The sequence below is a fragment of the Charadrius vociferus genome, unplaced genomic scaffold (assembly GCF_000708025.1).
Source record: "Charadrius vociferus isolate BGI_N301 unplaced genomic scaffold, ASM70802v2 scaffold21, whole genome shotgun sequence".
Lineage (NCBI taxonomy): Eukaryota > Metazoa > Chordata > Aves > Charadriiformes > Charadriidae > Charadrius > Charadrius vociferus.
The window spans coordinates 1,255,072-1,263,199 of NW_009646850.1; positions in this window are offsets into that span (position 1 = coordinate 1,255,072).

Consider the following 8,128-nt stretch of genomic DNA (forward strand, 5'->3'; position numbering starts at 1 on the left):
TCTGTAAATTTGAGGCAACATTTTCTTCTTTATTTTCTTTTACAGATGTATGTTATCTCCAAGCAAGACTAACCTTAGGCTTGTGTGACTGTGTAATGGCAAAACTTACTGTGCAGAATTTGGCCACCTCTTTTTCTCTACACGCCCAGTCATTACTAGTGTTTTGTTCAGTTTACACAATTATCTTGTGTAGATAAAACGAATTGCTTTTTATAAGTATAATTTAATAAGCATTTACACAATATGGTTTAGCTTAGATGACCCTTAATCACTTGTGATTCAACTTCTTGCATGAGCAAATTTGACAGTACTTATTTTATGGAAAACACAGAAATGAAACTTTAAAATTAGAGTGTATGTTAGCACAACTGCATAATTCAGACAACTGTGCGTCATATTGAGCAATGCTGGGAGGACAGTTGATTGCAGGAAGTCTAAAAATACTTTGTATAAGTTCGTTGCCTCATACACACTTGAAGTGGCTGGGAACTCAAATGTATGCTTGTTAATGTCCCACAGCTTGCAGTTCCAGGATTTGGAACAGAGAGCCCCTGTAGAAAAAGTAGTGAATTTGCGTTTAGAATAATGTGCTTAGGCGCTCAACTGTCTCATCCTGTGCAAAGTCACTACCGTTTCTCTTTCCTCTTGTAAACATCTGGGATTGTGATAATTCTCTACATCACCTCGGAAAAACAACAGGATGTTACACTTGCAGGAAATCAATTGTTGTTCTCCCTCTCCTTTCAAAATACATGTCTGCAAGCGTGTGTGCGCCCGGGCACAGCTGGCGGGAGATTCTTGAAGGATGAGCAAGAGTTGTTTTCTTTATGGTCTCAAGAGGTGCCTCTGATCAAGTATAAATAAATACAACTGCCTTCCCTCTTTTGCTACTTTGTCTTCATGATTCTGTCTTAAGATATAGCCGCATGCAATCTGTACAGAGGGCTTTCCTACAGATGGCCTCTGAAAACTGCAGCCCCAGAAGTACGTTCAGTAAGTGGTGACGTGTGTGCTGCAGCGCACCTCCCTCCAGAGCAGGAGAGGGCTCCAAGCTGGACCTGTGTGTAGGCAGGGCTTTGCACAAGTATATGTGGTGTTATTACTGTTTGCTAACGCTAAGTTATTTCATTGAGTTGTTCTCAGGGCTGATTAATTGGTTTTCCCTCTTCTTACAGGTCTGTTTCTTCCATGATACTTTGCACCTGGGATGGCTTACCAATACATATGTCTTGTCTCTCCTTTCACGCATGCGCTTTAATACTTCCCTATCTTCCACAACCCCGCCGTGTACTTTGTGGAATATTTCAAGTGTGCTTTTAATCAAGTTAAATTAATGAGACTGTTCTGTTTTGCTTTTTGACTATAAATTTATACCATAAAATCTTATGTAGTTTCAATTCATATGTTAACGAATGACTACTTGGTAGTCTTGGAACAATGGCTGAAATCACTGTCTTACCAGATGTCGGTAATTTATCATTGTAAAATCATGGTGTTTCTGATGTATGCATACCATATCTCTGTATGTAATAATGTATAACAGAAATTAGGGGCATGAGGCAGAGTCCAAAAAAAGATGTTATCCTTTATTTTCAGACCTGAATCTGCGCTACAGAGATTAGAAGATACCGCAGGTTGCTTGTTAGCAACATCTTAGGTCTAGGGTTCATTCTGCTAGAGCTCTGCTGCCTCTGAAGACTTGTCTAGGCCAGCTTTTTATTTTGACTATTAGTAAGACAACGCCCTGGAGCTTGTTACTCTTCAGATGGTCTGTCCCCCGATAATGGTTGTTCACTGCTCGCCTGTCTGAGAGAGTTGGTCGGGGAATACTATCAATAGAAGTGATCGGGCTTCCTTGCTCTGAGCTGTTCGAATACAGTGTGTTTATCAGCCTGTATGGGGGGGTGTGTGTGTCTTGTCTAGTGCTGTTCATTTAGGTTTTTCAGTATACTAGACAGGAACTGCAAGGGCAGGCTGAGATACGCCTTTTTACAGACGTGGTCTTGGCGGTGCCATACAGCGTATATGTTGAGGTTTGTGGTTCTGAACTATATCCATTGTAAATCCCGTAGGTGAGGTTTGAAAGCATGCTGGCCTAAGGAGCACCTGCACTTTCCCAGGATAGACTCTTTTAAATATGCAAAATTACAAAAACACCCAAACAACCCCAATCCCATACGTAATGTGGTCAAATGTCCATCTCCAGAAGCATTTTCTCATCTTTAAAGTTTTCTGTGGGTGTAAGTTCCAGTATAGCTTCACACTCTGCTTCATCATAATGGAGTCAGAAAGAAATTACTGTCAGGTGGGAAGATATTTCTTAAAACCTTCTTTCAACATTTGTGCCTATTGCAATGCCTTGGTTAGAAGTGTGGAGTAATCTGTAGGTTCTGACCAACAAGAAATGTGTCAGAAACAACACGTTTTTATGACCCAAAATGACTTGTCAGACATCAATCCTATTGTTATGGTCATAAATACCAAGCTTGAGATAATTTCTTGATATATGGCAGTAATGGAAAAAAACCCTCTCTAATTATTTTTAAAACTGCAGTTCACAAATCCCTATTTCCTGCTCGTCCTGCGCTGTAGATCAGTTTCTTTCTGTCTTTCACTCCTTTCCATTCGCTGGTTGCTCACCTGTTTGTGCAATTTTAGCACTCTTGTAGAATACTTTGCACTACTAAAAGTATTTTAGGACCTCGGAGGTCAGTAAAACTAAGCAAATTCGGGAATTGCATGAATCTGTTACTTTGTCTTCTTTTTGATAGAAACTATTTCTTAAGTTAATCTTAGTCTATTCTGAATGATAGGTCACCTGCACAAATTAATTCCTACCTACTGCTCTTCCCCCATCCCTCCCCCCCATTCCAAATCGTTAAGAAAAATTAGCAGAAAGGTGAATAGTGACTTGATATGTTCAATAAACTCTTTTTTTTTTTGGGGTGTGGGGGGAGAGGCAATATATTTATCTTTTTGTTTTTTATCCTCTGAGAACTCTTGGTGATTCACCATCGTTTTGCCATTATGAACAAGTACTTGGATATCTGTATGATGCTTAGACTGGGTTTAGTCAGCAATATAGTGTACTTGTTTGAGAGTGCATTCCTTTCTGCTGTGAATAACAAAAACGATTGTGGGAAAATAGTGGTACCACTGATAAATGAGTGACAGAAACCCAGTAAAGTCTGGACTCTGCATTAGGATGCAAGAATTAATTTCTAATAGTAGCTTCCCTAGACTTTATGTGACTCTCGCACCTGGGCTTAGAATTACTTTAGTCTAAATGATAGTTTTACAGAACATCAAATGGAGGCCTTAAGCAAACATACTTCATATGAAGTTAATGTCTTTTTGGTATTTTGTCCACAGTGTCAGTGCAACACGTACTTTTTGGATTTTTCATGTAATTAGAGTTTTCATCCCTATGGAAACTAACATAATAACATCAGGAATCCTATTACAGATAGACCAACCAATGAATTTCAAAGTTCTAGGTTGCCTAACATCTCCCATTATAGTATTGTCTTAGTTAAATCATGTTTTAACTGGTTGTGCTAATGACTTTTTGTCCTGGATATCTGTCGTAAGCTGACTGTGTGTGAGAAAAGGAGTGAAAATGAGATAATTATTGGTTTGTTTAAGGAAAATGTCCTTCCCTGTCCTCTCCCCCCTGTTAAACTCTTTGAGTAGCAAGGCTGAGAGACACTGAGAGGCATTTCAGTATTTTTCAACAGGAACTTTTTTGGGAGGGGTGGAAAGGAACATTGTGGTTTCAGAAGGCTGTTAGCAAACTTTTGGAATATTGCTCAAATTTGGAAACAATATTAAGTCGCTGAGTGGGACAGAATTAAATATTTAGGTCTGTTAAAGGTGCAGAAGTTTAAAAAGAGAGACTTGTGCATTGATGGTGTTCCGTGCTTACACAGACTACATTGATCTTCCTAGGTAGATTTCAGTGCTATGCTAGTGGCAGACTTTTAATGTCAAAATGTGATACTTTAGGTGGAGTAAAATATTATTAGAAATTTATTTATTTCCTACTTTTATTTCTTTTTGAAGCGAAGTCAAATGCATTTTTCCCTCCTCTCCTCTGTCTTGTCTCCTTTTTATCAGTGCACTTATTTTGACAGAATAGTGGAAGACGCAATGCTGATTTGTAGCTAGAGTTTTGATTTTGTGCCTTTTAAAACTATATTAACATTTTAATCCCTAAGTGGGGAGAGCTGAAGTTGTGTAGTAGCTTGTCTACATGCCTTGCTCTTTCAGTTTCATTCCCTGTTTGGGGTGTCTCGCAGACCGTTCAAAATTGTTTTGTAAACAGTAATTGATTTTATTGTTTCCAGAAAGCTCTTGCTCAGTAGATGGTGTTTCAAATGGCAAAGGATTCGAAGGTCTTTGCTTATGCAAACTGTCATTTGGCTTGTGCATTTGTGGCAAAAATAAAACTTAAAACCAGTCAACAAATACAATGTTTGACAGCAGCTTGATTATTTATATATTCACAGAATTACTGGGATTGGAAGGGACCTCTGGAGATGTACTCTGATGCCCTTGCTCAGCAAGTTGCTCAGGACCATGTCCCAGTTGGGTTTTGAGCACCTCCAAGGATGAAGATCTCTCTGAGCAACCTGCTCCAGAGTTCAGTCATCCTCACAATAAAAAGGTTTTTCTTATATTTAAATGGAATTTTTTTGTTTTTCAGTTTATGCCCATTGCCTCCTGTCATCTTACTGGGCACAACTGAACAGAGTCAAGACTCCATTGTCTTTACTTCGACCTATCAGGTTATATGCATGGATAAGATCCTTTTCTTCTCTAGGCTAGACAGTCCCAGCTCCCTCAGCCTCTCCTCATATGAAAGATGCTCCAGGCCTCTAACTCTCTCTCCAGCCTTTCCCTGGACTTTCTCCAGTATGTCCATGTCTCTTTTGCAGAGCCCAGAACTGGAGCCAGAGCTCCAGATGTGTCTTCCTGGACTGAGTAGAGTGGAAGGATCACCTCTCTTGACATGCTGGCAATGCTCTGCCTAATTCAGCCCAGGAAGCTGTTGTCTGTCTTGGCCATGAGGGCACATTTCTGCCTCATGGTCAGTTTGTCTACCAGGGCCTTCCCTACAAAGCTGCGGTCCAGCTGGCTGTCCCCAAGCCTGCACTGATGTCTGGTGTGATTTCTCCCAGTTGTAGGACTTCGTATTTCCCTTTATTGAACTTCATGAAATTCTCATTGGCCCATTTTTCCAGCCTGTTGAGGTCCCTCTGAATGCCAGCACAACCATGCGGTGTATAAACTGCTCCTCTGTTTTGTACCATCTGCAAACTTGATGAGGTTGCATTCTGTCCCATTGTTAGTGAAGATACTCAACAGTATAGACCCCAATATTGATGTTTGGGGTACAGCAGCAGTAACTGCCCTCCACCAGGACTTCAGGCTGCTGACTGCAAGCCTCTGAGCCCAGAAGTTCAGCCACTTTTCAGTCCACCTTTCTGTCCACTTATCTAGCCAATATTTCCCTGGGTTTGTCTATGAGGATGTCATGGGACACAGTGCTGAAAGCCTTCCTGAGGTCAAGATAATTAGAATTCACTGCTCGCCCATAATCCCCTAAGCCAGTTGTTTCGTCAGGTTGGTGAGGCGTGATTCTCCTTTTGTAAATCCATGCTGACTACTCTTGATCATAGTCTTCTCCTTCATTTGTTTGGAAGAGACATAAGAAGTGTTAACTCAGGATAAAAGTAATCAAGTCTGGGCGAGAGAATCAGCATGACCCAGTGCTATATTCTACTCTGAAGGGTTAGCATGTGTTTGGGTAGCAGGGGTAAGTTGTTTCTAAGTCTCTATTTTCTTATTTGAAATGGAGAGCTATTTGCCTTCACTTGGGATACCGCAAAGATGATATCCTGTAAAAATGTGAAGTTATTGAACTGCTTGGACTGAGTACGTTTGTGGAAAAGCAGAGGAGAAAATGTAGATGGTTTTTAAAATATGATGTGTTTTGTCTGGAATGTCAAACGCCACAAGGTACCTTTTGGTATCTGTTCTCTCAAAAAAATGATTGCTCAGCAAGGCAAGTAGTCCCGAGTTGGATCCTGGCTTCAGTTGGGCCAACTGAGTCAGTGGCTTACAAGGCAGTTGACTTTGGATAACAAGATCAAAAGACTTTTTTTGCCGAGATTTCCGTGCTGGTTTCCCTTTTTGCATTCCTATTTTAAATGAGTATTCTGGCAGTGGATTGAGATGCTTTCAGAAGAGTTTGGGGATACTTAGTCCAGCAAAATGGGCTGATAATCAGCAACAGGGTTGTAAAGGCCTAAAGCTGCTTCATATTAGTTGTGTGTGTTTGGTTTTTGTTTTTCTGCCTTTTTGGTTCAGTTTTCTATTTTGAGATTATTGCTTTTTATAGGTTGTGTCAAGTTTTAACTGGTTCTGTATATTTCCAACGTAAATATGACAAGATTGTAGCCTTATGCACTCATCTGGTCTGCTTTATCTCATTTCCTTTCCCTTTTCCTTCACGTTATTGAAATCAGCTAATAGTAAAAGGATGCACTAGAGAAGGTGTTTTGGGTTAGGGAGACCTATTTTAGAGTCCTCAGTAAAGTCTAGATATGTGTAGCCTCTTAAAAAAAATTAATTGCATTGTTAACTACGTATTAATATCTGTGCTTATGCTTGTGTGTTTCTACTTGCACTGAATGAAGATGTGTTGAAATTCCAATAGCACTAATATTTTCAAGTGCTTTGGGAAAAGAGTAAGAGGTAAAGCCAGTGCGATAAGGTAGTGCTAATTTAACAGATAGGTCTTTTTTGCCCATGATTCTTGCGCTTCTTTGGGCAAGCTGCTTAATCTGTCTTGTATAGGGACTTGTTTTGTTTGTCCTTCCAGCTGTGTAGTATGGCTATCTTTGTTTTTTAACTGTGCGTACAACAACTGGATCCCTGTGTTACCTAGAAAGACATCAGGACTCAGGGCTATTTTTTCCCTTGCAATCAAAGAACAAAATATAGACTCAGTTTAGTTTTAATATTAATATTTTCTCATTAGCCTCATCTGTCAAAAAGAACAAGTGTTATTTGTATGTGTGTTATGTTACTTTCAGGTTGAATGCTTCTTGCTTTGGTAAATGAACGGCATTAATTACTGTAACATTTTTGTATTGGTAACAGTAAAACAGCCAGTGTGCTGTACCTTGTGAGCTCCATTTGACGATAACTGGGGAGGCTTGTTTTTCAGAAAAGGCGACTACTGATGTTCTATGAAGCTTTATGATTTTCCAATGTGAAATTTATTAACTGTAAACATGTAAATTGTTATAAGCGAACTTCATGTTCTCCATAAGGGAGCTGTTGTACTCTGCTATGGTTGAGCATAGAACATCTGTAAAAATTAAAAATGGACTGTGGTTCATAACCTGTTGGAGAGAAGTGATGTTAATTTTAGGACTGGACCTAGCAATGTTTTCTGTACTGTCGTGGCAGTACTTAGTTTGCAATGTTTTTTTAATCCTGTGAGGTAGAAACTCATCCCAGTTTTGGTTTCTGTGCGTGGCAGTCATCTAGCTGTAGGAGTGATAGCAGAGTAAGCCGATTAGCATGATTGATACTGCATGTCAGGGGACTGCCATAATGGGCTACCATTGAGACTGCATTGTGAAACCACACACGGATGAGGTAATCTCATTAGATGATTAAAACCTTCATTGAGTCTACCAGATTGCAGAGCTTTCAGTTGTATTGCTGTTGGGAACTGATGCTGAAGTGTAGTGCTCTCCTTGGAGTGATGCTGAAATGGAGATCTTGCTGGGTTTTTCTCCTGGATAGAAGTCGTGGCAGCTGGAGGCTGATGAAGGATGTTCCATCTTTCTGTGTCTTAAAGTAAGATTCTGTATGATGGTGTCATTTGCCTTTTAAGTCAGTGTCAGGCTTGTGCTAGTTTAGTTTTATCATGCAGAAAACTGCGCTCGGTGAAATTCTGTAGTATTGGTGTTAAAATGATATGTTTCTGCTTTGTGTAACTTCCTATGTCCCTACAGCAAAGATGCATATCACAGTTCTGTTTTTATGAAGTACCTGTGTTTTTTCTGAAGGTTGCCTTTGTCTTGACCTAGGATGAGGTGTAGTGTAAGTG